Source organism: Staurois parvus, unplaced genomic scaffold (genome assembly GCF_062004578.1).
Source record: "Staurois parvus isolate SC_StPar_1 unplaced genomic scaffold, SC_StPar_1.0 ptg000574l, whole genome shotgun sequence".
Taxonomy (NCBI): domain Eukaryota; kingdom Metazoa; phylum Chordata; class Amphibia; order Anura; family Ranidae; genus Staurois; species Staurois parvus.
The window spans coordinates 3,526,898-3,539,986 of NW_028318370.1; the positions used below are offsets into that span (position 1 = coordinate 3,526,898).

At 45.0% G+C, this 13,089-nt stretch overlaps 1 long non-coding RNA gene across 1 annotated transcript; it reads left to right on the forward strand.

The window, feature by feature from the left end:
- The first annotated feature begins 965 nt into the window (after nucleotides 1-965).
- LOC149450458 (uncharacterized) lies at nucleotides 966-6,298 on the forward strand. Its single transcript, XR_016315242.1, has 2 exons — nucleotides 966-1,079; nucleotides 5,983-6,298. It is a non-coding gene; the product is annotated as an uncharacterized LOC149450458 (long non-coding RNA).
- Nucleotides 6,299-13,089: the final 6,791 nt, after the last annotated feature.

Consider the following 13,089-nt stretch of genomic DNA (forward strand, 5'->3'; position numbering starts at 1 on the left):
AAAAAGGCTATGAAAAACCCAATGAAAGGTACCAGGGGCATCTCATGGGACCCCCTACTGACCCCGGGTCCTTGGGCAGTGCCCGAGTGCTCGAATGGTCAGTCCGCCTCTGTTCCTAACCAAATTAAAATTACGTTTCTGGTACTTATAAGCTATTTTCATTGGTGTATTGTGAAACGTGGGATTTTTGAGGCACACCTATTTCAAAAATACTTTATTTATTCAATTAAATATAAAACATACAATATTTCATAAAATCAATCCACAATACAATCTTATTTATCTGTTTCACCAAAACAGTTTATAAAAATGGTATACATATATGCTGCTCTTTTATGGCCCATTTAGGTTTTATATTTAAATTGAATAAATAAAGTATATTTTATAATAGTTGTTCCTCAAAAAATCCCATCTTCCAAAATACACTACAAGAAATGTACAATACAGGGGTGTGGCACCTCACAATTTATTTAGATTAGTTATTTTCAAATAAAATGATACGAAGAATATTTGGTCTTTTAAAGCTTATGGCCAGTGCTCTCTACTACTCTTTAACCCCCTCTAACTATTTGCTGGGCTTATTAAAATATAAAAATACCTAAAATAAAAACAAAAAACCTTTTTCTTGCCCAAATTTGCTATTATGTGATGCGCTGGGTTGGGAGCTTTCAGTCTTCTGGACTGCAGAGGGGGAAGCAGGGACGGACTGACAACTCATGGGGCCCCCAGGCAGTAGGGGATCATGGGGCCCCTGTGTCCTTGCCCAAACTCAAAAAAGCCTATGAAAAAGGTACCGGGGGCATCTCATGGGGCCCCCTACTGACCCCGGGCCCTCAGGCAGTGCCCGAGTTTCCAAATGGTCAGTCCGCCCCTGGGGGGAAGAGGTCTCTATTATGGGTCATCAAGTAGCTGCCTGGATGACCTGAATACTTTCTATTGGCTGCCTAATGGCATGGTTCTTTCAGGTACTGAAGATTGACATCACATCAAGGAGCAACAGCAAGACCAGACCAGACTGCAGTGCTGGATTACTGGTTCCTACCGCGGTGCCATGGAGGGTCACGTGACGGCAAACTCAAGTGAGTAAAAAATGGTGTCAGAGGGTTTTTATTGTAAATAGATGGGAGGACACATTTTCTTACAAATCAGCTTTAGAGCTCATTCAAGCTGGCACCTGAGGGGCTGTAAAAGCGTGTGGTTGAGCTGCAGTTTTACTGCCCCCTGGCTACACACCTACAAATAGACATGCAGCTGCTCAGGGCTTACGAAATACCATGTTTCATTTGACAGGCAGTACTGCTGCTGAACACGGCCCAATCACGTGAATTGGACAGTGCGCAAGGCTACAACAGGCAGTGAGGAGGCGGCACATTGTCACCCAGCAGCCTGTAAACCACCCTCTGAAAAGTGATGTAGCACAGACAGCTTTTCAGAGGGGTGGCAAGGGCTGCTTCCCCTTCAGGGCCGTGGATAAGCGGGTACCGCCAGTCCTCCTGTACAGGGCTCAGTCCAGCGGGGGGCCCAGACAGCTGGGTGAATTGGATGTGGGCTGAGAGGGTGATTGGATCAGCAGGGGAAAATCATTGAAACCAATCCCCCGTATGGCTCTCTCTGCAGCCGCTGAAGTCTGGCTTCCTCTCCCTCCCGCTGGCTTTCAGCAGCTGCAGAGAGAGCCATACAGGGGATCTGTTCCAGTAATTGCCCCACTTGGTGCACCTATCACCTTCCCTGTGCACCATACGTTTGCCTGAGCTGCCCAAGGCCCTCTGTGTGCCCTGCAGTGCTGCGGGCTTCCCTCCTCTCCTTCTCACCGGCAGCTACAAGCACACAATAGGATCCTTCAGGATGGAAAGTGGAGGAAGGGGCTAGTAAATATGTCACATTTACCAGCCCCTTCCTTTCATGAATGAACACAATGAGTGATCGGTACCAATCACCCAGTGTGTTCATTCATAATTGATGCATAGTAAACTGTTTTTTTTTCTTGTGGGGAAGGGGGCCCTCTCACATTCGCCATATGGGGCCCAGTGGTTTCTAACAGCAGCCCTGAACGCCTTACTGCACTCTCTGTAAAAATAAACAAACAAAATTAAGAAAAGCAGGAAAATATGAACATGAGTTGTTAAAAAATCTGCAAATAAGAGCAGAGGGACAAGGATGTTACAGTCTCCTTTGTAAAAATTAAAAGTCATCAGCCACAAAAAACAAATAATAAACAGCCACTCACCTGCCCCAGGATCCAGCGCTGTCCTCTCGCCAGCCGCTTTCACCTCCTGTTGTCTGTCCCTGGTGCCGGCATTCTAACTGTGGGCAGCCAGCTGTGACAGCTTGCAGCGGGTACCCACTGCGCATGCGCGAGGCACGCTCATTATGAATGGTCCCGCAGTCTTATGGGACCTGTGACATGTTCCAGAAGACTGAGGGGGGGGGGGGACTTCTGCTTTCGATCACCTAGGCGGTCGGAACTGAAGTGGGTTTGGGTACCTGTCAAAATCACCCCAAAAGTGCCATTTTACAAACAGGAGCAGGGGGAGACATATAGTGAATGCAGGGTCCGGGGAGACCAGATATAGTGAATGCAGGGTTCTGGGGAGACCGGATATAGTGAATGCAGGGTCCAGGGAGACTGGATATAGTGAATGCAGGGTCCAGGGAGACCGGATATGGTGAATGCAGGGTCCGGGGAGACCGGATATAGTGAATGCAGGGTCCGGGGAGACCAGATATAGTGAATGCAGGGTCCGGGGAGACCAGATATAGTGAATTCAGGGTCCGGAGAGACCGGATATAGTGAATGCAGGGTCTGGAGAGACCGGATATAGTGAATGCGGGGTCCGGGGAGACCGGGTATAGTGAATGCGGGGTCCGGGGAGACCGGATATAGTGAATGCGGGGTCCGGGGAGACCGGATATAGTGACTACAGGGTCCGGGGAGACCGGATATAGTGAATGCAGGGTCCGGGGAGACCGGATTTAGTGAATGCAGGGTCCGGGGAGACCGGATATAGTGAATACAGGGTTCGGGGAGACCAGATATAGTGAATGCAGGGTCCGGGGAGACCGGATATAGTGACTGCAGGGTCCGGGGAGACCAGATATAGTGAATGCAGGGTCCGGGGAGATCAGATATAGTGAATGCAGGGTCCGGGGAGACCAGATATAGTGAATGCAGGGTCCGGGGAGACCAGATATAGTGAATGCAGGGTCCGGGGAGACCAGATATAGTGAATGCCGGGTCCGGGGTTTAGTAACACCTTAAGTTCCAAATGGATCTGCAAGAGAGCGACGGCAGGCCTCCCCATAGGCAGTACTGGAAAGTATAATACATTTATTGTACAGTAACACTGTCTCGTTGAGGGCCCATTCACACCTCACCAATCTTTTGCAGCACAGTAATGCACGTGCATTAAAGCAGACCATAGGCTAATGCACCCAATGGATCAAAAATGCATATGACTCTTTGTAGCTAAGCAGCATCTGGTATATACATTGCGGTGCCTTGTGGTGCATTGCGTTTTGCCCTCTACACTGAATTACGGTAAGCCTGGTACACAGGCTGAGAATATCGGACGAATGATTGTCCGTTTTTTTTTTTTTTGCATGATCGAAAATGAATAGATTACTAAAGTTTAAAAAATTCTTGTAAGACAGAATACAATTTTGGAAGTGAAGTCATGTATTGTATTGCAATACATTCTTTGGTTTCCAAGCATGCATGCTCTTGGTCACTTTTTTTTTTTACGGACGAATACTGTGCTGATTAAATGAAAATTGTTCTGTTATCGTAGGAGAAACATTTTTGTGTTTGCCTCTTTGGATATTTTCACATGAACTGTCGTGATCAGCTCACGAAAGCTGTGTACTAACAATCAGATTATCAGCGTCATTTTTATTCAATGGTCTCATTGTGTGTACAAGGCTTAAGGTACTGTATTACTAAACCCCGGACCCTGCATTCACTATATCTGGTCTCCCCGGACCCTGCATTCACTATATCTGGTCTCCCCGGACCCTGCATTCACTATATCTGGTCTCCCCGGACCCTGCATTCCTTATATCTGGTCTTCCCGGACCCTGCATTCACTATATCTAGTCTCCCCTGACCTCGCATTCACTATATCTGGTCTCCCCGGACCCTGCATTCACTATATCTGGTTTCCCCGGACCCTGCATTCACTATATCTGGTCTTCCCGGACCCTGCATTCACTATATCTGGTCTCCCCGGACCCTGCATTCCTTATATCTGGTCTTCCCGGACCCTGCATTCACTATATCTGGTCTCCCCGGACCCTGCATTCACTATATCTGGTCTCCCCGGACCCTGCATTCACTATATCTGGTCTCCCCGGACCCTGCATTCACTATATCTGGTCTCCCCGGACCCTGCATTCACTATATCTGTCTCCCCGGACCCTGCATTCACTATATCTGGCCTCCCCGAACCCTGCATTCACTATATCTGGTCTCCCACAGTGCACAGAGCATGGATTTCCCATCAGCAGTATATAGCAGTCTTGTGACTTCTATAAGTGTCCAGCTGAGCACAGGTTAAAGCTTGTAAGAGGAGTTTTCATTTACCTCTCACTGTCCTATGAGGCTGCACAACCCCTGACCCTCTGTTTGGACAGTGCTGATTGGCCCTGTGTTGATCACAGGCACCCTTCCATGAAAAAGAAAAAACTCTCTAGCAATACACACCAAACTGAGTATGTGCAGCTTGCCCCCAAGGCTCTGTACTATCAGCAGATGATTGGAGGACAGTAGAAGGGGAAGACAGGATCAAATAGCCTTTTTACACAATACAGAGGATTAACCCCTTAAGTTCCACAGTGAGCATAACAAGCATTCCTTATGGCATTTACAGACTGATTTTGGGCAGCACAGTCGCTAAATGGTCAGCACTTCCAACTGGCAGCACTAGGGTCATTGGTTGAAATCCCAACCATGGCACCACCTGCCTGGAGTTTGCATGTTCTCCCTGTGCCTGCATGGATTTCCTCCAGTTCTCCGGTTTCCTCCCACACTGGTAAGGACATGCTGGTAAGTTAATTGGCTCCTGTCTAAATTGTCCCTAGTATGTGTATGTATGAATGTGAGTTAGGGACCTTAGATTGTACGCCCCTTGAGGGTTAGGGACTGATGTGAATGTACAATATATATGTAAATTGACGGCGCTATAGAAGTACCTGAAATAAATAAATACATTTTACTGTTGTGGGTTTAGCAACACTTTAAAGTGGTTGTAAAGGCTGAAAGTTTTTTACCTTTGTGTATTCTATGCATGAAGGTAAAAAAACCTTCTGTGTGCAGCAGCTCCCCCAGCCCCCTCAATACTTACCTGAGCCCCATCACGATCCAGCGATGTGAATGATAGCCTCAGCTGTCCCGGGTCTCTGCCTCTTCATTAGCTGAGACAGCAAGTGGGAGCCATGGGCTCTCGTTGCTGTCAATCACGGCCGATCAGCCAATGAGGAGATAGAAGGGGCGGAGTCAAGCCTTGGCACCCTTTGTGAATGGACACACGGAGCAGCGGGTGCCCCCCATAGCAAGATGTTTGCTGTGGGGGCACCGGACAGACAGGAAGAGCCAGGATCACCTGCGGGGGACTGGAGAAGAGGAGGATCCAGGCTGCTCTGTGCAAAACCACTGCACACACCAGGTAAGTATAGACTTGTTTGTTATTTAAAAAAAAAAAAGAAAATGAACTTTTAGAATCGCTTTAAGGGTGCCGTGGGCCATTTATGGCATTGCAACACACCACACACAGAGCAGGTGCAGCGTGATAATGTGTATGATTTACCGCAACTCACAGGTGTCAAGTTATTTTCATCAAATTCAGGGTCAATGCATTTAATAAAGTATTCAACCACCTCCCAGCTTCGTGGTTGCTCCTACTGACCCCTGCATCACTACAGGACTGGAGATTCGGGGATTACATATCTTCTTTACAGGGGCCACATTTTTAACCACTTTTATTTTAGCTACAGGATCACTTCGAAGAAAACTCAGTATGCAAATAAAATCAGCTGATCAATCTCATAGTGCTCCCAGTGGCGCCCGGTGATGTCATCGCGCACATGCTGTGCTCCGCTGTGCGTTCCAAGCCTCAGTGCAAGACCTCCTCCATCTTGCTGGCCAAAACGCCCGACACTGACAGATCTTCATCCAGGACTGCACACTATGCTGTTCACCGCGGCGGATTCCCATTGATGGATATTGAAGTGGCTTTTTTTAATCTACCCTCCTGTAAGTTGCTGTCTATTATGTGCAATAAACTAAGTTTCCAGTTTACACTTAGAGGCGCCTTTCTCCTCTTTTTTCTTACATGTACCCCCCTTATCCACGACCCTGACTAGGGCCAATTTACCCACCAGCACGTCTTTGAGGTATAGGATGAAGCCCATATACTGGAAGCATTGGAAGAACATACAGACTCCATGTTGTGTCCATGGTTGGATTTGAACCAAGGACCTCAGTGCTGCAAGGCAGTCAATACATGTATATATAATGTCTGCCAGGGTATGCAAACTTTTGATATACACTATATTGCCAAAGGTATTGGGCCCGCCCTTCAAATCATTGGATTCTGGTGTTCCAATCCCCTCCATGGACACAGGTGTATACAATCAAGTCCCTAGGTATGCAGACTGCTTCTACAAACATTGGTGAAAGAATGGGTCGCTCTCAGGAGCTCAGTGACTCCAAGCGTGGTCCCGTGATAGGTTGTCACTGATAGGTTGACTGCAATAAGTCCATGAATGACATTTCCTGGCTACTAAATATTCCACGGTCAACTGTTAGGCTGGCCATACATTATACAATTATCTGGAGATTTTTGGTTTAGATTTACCACAAACCATATAATAGGAGGATAAACCTAAACAACACTTTCAGTTGTATCCAATTAGGCAGGCCCTTGCACTACACAGTTGAAGGTAAATCTAAAGGAAATTGGGCAGAAAATTGGAAGATAATTGTATAATGTATGGCCAGCCTTAGTGGGATTATAACAAAGTGGAAGCAACTGGGAACAACAGCAACTCAGCCACCAAGTGGTAGGCCACGTAAAATGACAGAGCGGGGTCAGCGCATGCTGAAGCGCACAGTGTGCAGAAGTCACCAACTGTCAGCAGAGTCAATAGCTAAAGACCTCCAAACTTCATGTGGCCTTCAGATTAGCACAACAACAGTGTGTAGAGAGCTTCATGGAATGGGTTTCCATGGCCGAGCAGCTGCATCCAAGCCTTACATCACCAAGTGCAATGCAAAGTGTCAGATGCAGTGGTGTAAAGCACGCCGCCACTGGACTCTAGAGCAGTGGAGACGTGTTCTCTGGAGTGACCAATCTGTCTGGCAATCTGATGGACGTGTCTGGATTTGGCGGTTGCCATGAGAACAGTACTTTCCTGACTGCATTGTGCCAAGTGTAAAGTTTGGTGGAGGGGGGATTATGGTATGGGGTTGTTTTTCAGGGGTTGGGCTTGGCCCCCTAGTTCCAGTGAAGGGGACTCTTAAGGCATCCAGCATACCAAGACAATTTGGACAATTTCATGCCCCCAACTTTGTGGGAACAGTTTGGGGATGGCCCCTTCCTGTTCCAACATGACTGCACACCAGTGCACAAAGCAAGGTCAATAAAGACATGGAGGAGCGAGTTTGGGGTGGAGGAACTTGACTGGCCTGCACAGAGTCCTGACCTCAACCCCATAGAACACCTTTGGGATGAATTAGAGTGGAGACTGCGAGCCAGGCCTCCTCCCCCGACATCAGTGCCTGACCTCAAAAATGTGCTTCTGGAAGAATGGTCAAACCTTCCCATAGACACCCTCCTAAACCTTGTGGACGGCCTTCCCAGAAGAGTTGAAGCTGTTATAGCTGCAAAGGGCGGGGCCAACTCAATATTGAACCCTACGGACTAAGACTGGGGGGCCATTAAAGTTCATGTGCGTGGAAAGGCAGGCCGACCAATACTTTTGGCAATATAGTGTATATACTGTAGATAAATATATAGTGCCTATGTATATAAAGAGCCTCGTCCTGATTTTTCCTGCAGGAAAAGCACTCACCTCCAGTGAACAAAAAGAACAAGACTTAGTTAACCAGCTGCTTATTGCTGGATCTTTTCTACAAAGAGTTGACTTTGTGTGTGATCAGCACGTGCACCAAGGACAGGAAGTAGCCATCTTTTTTTTCAGAATAAGCAGATTGACCGAAGATAACTTTGTTGAGGGCCGAGGCTCCATTATGCAGGTTGGCGCTTTACATAATTGGCCCAAACTTGTGTTTCTGCATGAGTTCCTCTGGTCAATTGAAAGGCCAGGCCTTGCCCTGACATCATGTCTGTGCTGGAAATCCCTCTCTTCATTCATCACTCCACGTTTCAGCAGTAACCCCCGCAGCCTCCTACTACAAAAACATGACCTGTGACACGGCACATGCTAGGAACCGGGTCCCACCTGGGCTCTCTTCTGTCTCTATACAAATCAACTCATGAGAGCTTGCACAGTGCACTCTAACATTGGAAGTGAATAATACAAGAATGACATGGCAGGATATCAATGGGGTGGGGGGGGGAGCTCCATCAAATACTGCTGCCTGGCATGGAACTATGGGCAAAATATTACATGCAGGAGCGGACTGACAACTCATGGGGCCCCCGGGCAATAGGGGATCATGGGGCCCCTGTGTCCTTGCCCAAACTCAAAAAAGTCTATAAAAGAGGTACCAGGGGCATCTCATGGGGCCCCCTACTGACCCCGGGCCCTTGGGCAGTGCCTGAGTTTCCAAATGGTCAGTCCGCCCCTGATTACATGACATATATAATGCAATCTGTCAGTAGCAAATTTTGTTTTCCTGAATTCCCCCTTTAACCTCCTCGGCGGTATGATTATTTCCGATTTTTTGTGCTGAAAGCGGTACCATTTTTTTGCATGGAAATATGTATTTTTTTTATTGTAGGCTGTAATTTTTTGGAATAACTCACTGAAATCTGTCCGAACAAGAGTCTAGTAAACATCCCGGGTATGATAAAACTTGAAACACGAAATCATAAATTATAATTTAATAAATAATCATAAAAAATAATAATATAATAATAATACATTTAATTCAATAATATAATCAAACCAAAAACACTGAAATTTGAAATACAGAGACAAATTCGCACATCGCTGAGCAAAGTCGCAAAATCGTTTTCAGTGTCTGATGACGAATTTCCCCCACGAATCATTATCACTCAATTCTGCAAGTGGTTCTGATTTACTATCGCTGTTCTCTAGCCGGTCTAAAACCGCTTTTGACCTAAAGGGACGCTTTTTGGACGCCATGGACTTTTCTAAGTTTCCAGGCAGAAAGAACAGTAAAAATGCAGGCAGGGCGCCGGACAAAGCACTCGGGACAAAATATATGTGAAATGCATTGAAACAGCAATGACAGCAAAAATTACATTTTGTAAAAATTTCAAATTTCCTGCCGGTTCCGGCGCCCGTACGTCCCGACGTCACAGGGACCGGAACACGGAAGCCGGATGCCGGCATCGGCCGGAGGAGATGGACGGGGACACTGCAGGGGACACATCGCGGGAGTGAAGGACAAGGTAAGTGCTGCAGGGACCCCCGGAGCAACGCCGCATGGTAAGCCCGAGTGTAGCTCGGGGTTACCGCTTTTGGTATAGAAATTTTACCCCGAGCTACACTCGGGAATACCACCAGGGAGGTTAAACATTTTATTATCTTTTGATTAAGGATGAGCTTCAGGTCCGAACACTTATTCACATGGGGGGGGTTGGTGATATCTGGGGGCCCCTTTATTCTGACGGAGGCTTCTACTTTCCGATAAGTCCCCCTATGCCCCCCACAACCACTGGTCCAAGGTTGGTGAAGAGGCCGTTGTGCTCATCAATATGGATTCCCCCCCCCATGTTGAGGGCAGGTGGCCTGATATGGTTCAGTGTGCCCCCCATTGTCTGGCCTACCAGGCTGCATGCTTGTATTAAGTCTCCATTCACATCTTCACATCTGAGTGTAGCGTTTTTCAGCGGTTTTGTCACGTTTTCATACATCGTTTTTAGGCGTTTTTTAGTTTCTCCATCAGCTTTAGTTTTTATTATTATTATTCATTTTTTATTATTTTGTTCTTTGTTAGGGTAAGGGGTCAGAGCAGGGGCGGACTGACCATTCGAGCACTCGGGCACCGTCCGAGGGCCCAGGGTCAGTAGGAGGTCCTATGAGATGCTCCTGGTACCTTTCATTGGCTTTTTCATAGGCTTTTTTGGGTGTGGGTGAGGACACAGGGGCCCCATGATCCCCTATTGCCCGGGGGCCCCATGAGTTGTCAGTCCGCCCCTGGGTTAGAGTTAAGGTTAGGGTTAGGATTGGGATTAGTATTTTATTTATTATTTTCTTATTATTTATTTATTATTTTATTTATAGTATTTTACTTATCATTTTCTCATTATTTATTAATTAATAATAATAATAATAATAATAATATTAATAATATTTAAATGTAAAATAAATACACAAGTAAAATAAATAAATAAATAAATAAATAAATACTAGGTATTAACAAATAAATAAATAATAATTAACACCTAACCCTAACCCCCTAACCCTTAAAAAATATAATAAACAACTTAATATTAGTATTATTATTAATAACAATAATAATAAAAATAAACACCTAAACATCTGAACATGAACAAAAAAAGTATTATTATTATTAATAATAATAATAATAATAAATGAACAAATAAATGTAAAATAAATACACAAATAAATAAAAATAATCATATATAAATACTTGCAATAGTAATATAGTATATTAATAATAATTAACCCATAACTTTAACCCCAAAACCTAAAAACGATATTTTATTGTTATTATTATTGTTATTATTATTATTAATAATAATTATTTTTTGTTCGGGTGTTTATTATTATTATTATTATTATTATTACTACTATTATTAATACTTTATTTCTTTTCTTTAAAGGTTAGGGGTTAAATATTATGTATAATTTATTATTCATGTTTTTTTATCTATATGTGTATTTATATTACATTTATTTATTCATATATTATTACTAATTTTTATTTAACATTTTTTCTTTTGAGCAGAAAATTGCACAAAACATGCACACAAACACGCCAATCACGTGTTTCTTTTCTTTTCTATGGGAATAAAAACACGCCAAAAACATGCACATCTGCCCAAATTGAGCTACCAAAGTAGCTCCAAAACTTTTTTGAGCTTCAGGCGTTCTGCTTCAGGTGACTTGGAGTGGAGATGTGAACCACCTCCATAGTATAATATTGATTTTTTTTCCCTTTGAGCGTTTTGGAGCTTCGCGTTACAGAACACTTAGGTGTGAATGCAGCCTAAGTGTCTATTTTGAATTAGAGGAGGACCCCAAACCATTATTTTCTGCTTTAAAATATATATAAGATCTGAAGAGTCTTCTGCGGGGTTTTTTTCTTTTGTTTTTTGGGAGGGAGCCTTTAAAACTAATATACGTGTTTAGTCTTTGTTGAATTGATGATGTTTGTAAATTAACCAGTTCACAACTGTCCATGGATGTCATTCCAGAACCCGGCGCTGCCAGTGTGTCCTACGCAGGGGCGAACTGATCATTTGGAAACTCGGGCCCAGGGTCAGTAGGGGGCCCCATGAGATGCTCCTGGTACCTTTTTCATAGGCTTTTTTGAGTTTGGGCAAGGACACAGGGGCCCCATGATCCCCTATTGCCCGGGGGCCCCATGAGTTGTCAGTCCGCCCCCGGTCCTACGGACACAGCTGATCACGGGATACGGTAAACGGCCAATCATGGCGGCCTTTTACACTTGATCAGCCATGTCCAATGACACAGCAGATCACCCGTAAATGCAGTTGCCAATTATCAGCTGCACTTTCCTCATGTTGTCACAGTGTGAGGAAAGTATTGCCAAGAACCGGCGATTGTCAGCGAAGGGATCGGCACTGATCATCAGGGCACTGATGATCACTGCCCAGCAGTGCCACCCACCTGCGCCCTGCAGTGCCACCCGCCTGTGCCCATCAGTGCCACCCACCTGTGCCCAGTAGTTCTACCCAGCAGTGCCACCCATCAGTGCTGCCCAGCAGTGCCTGTCAAACAGTGCTGCCCATCAATGCCGCCTATCAGTGCTGTATCATCAGTGCCAGCTCATCAGTGCCACCTATCAATGCCTCCTGTCGGTGCCCATCAATGCTGCCTATCCATGCCACCTCATCAGTGCTGCCTATCAGTGCTCATCAATGCTGCCTATCAGTGCTCATCAGTGCTGCCAATCAGTGCAGCCTCATCAATGCACATCAGTGAAGGAAAAAAATTACCTGTTTGCAAATTTTATAATAGAAACAAAGAAAAGCTTTTTTTTTCTTCAAATGTTTTGCTATTTTTGTTTATAGTGCAAAAACGAAAACACCCAGCAGCGAGTAAATACAACCAAAAGAAAGCTCTATTTGTGTGAAAAAAATTATAAAACTTTCATATTGGTACAGTGTTGCATGACTGCGTAATTGTCATTCAAAGTGTGACAGCGCTGAAAGCTGAAAATTGGCCTGGGCAGGAAGAGGGTATAAGTGTCTGGTAGGCGAGGGGTTAAAGGCATTACTCAGGGTCTTTCTGCCAGCAAAATCCTGCAAATAAATATCAGTGAATGATTACGTCTGTGTTCTCTCTGTGGCCTTGACTTGAGACGGCATTGGTCAAAGCAGATAGAAACAGCTCAGCGCACCCGATGTAAACAAGCCTTAAAATAATAGAGCGTGTTCACTTTCAAAGTGATTTTTCACTTATTATAGTGAATGAGGTTATCCACTTGCTTACCTGGCACTTTTACCCTCCCCCTTCCTGGCCAGGACAATTTTCAGCCTCCAGCGATCTCACATTTCGGATGACAATTGTGCGGTCATGTAACTTTTTTTTTATTTTTTTGCACTATAAATTAAAAAAGATAGAACATTTTGAAAAAAAGTGTTCTATTATAAAATTTTGCAAACAGGTAATTTTTCTCCTTCACTGATGTGTTTTGATGAGGCTGCACTGATAGGCAGCACTGATGAGGCG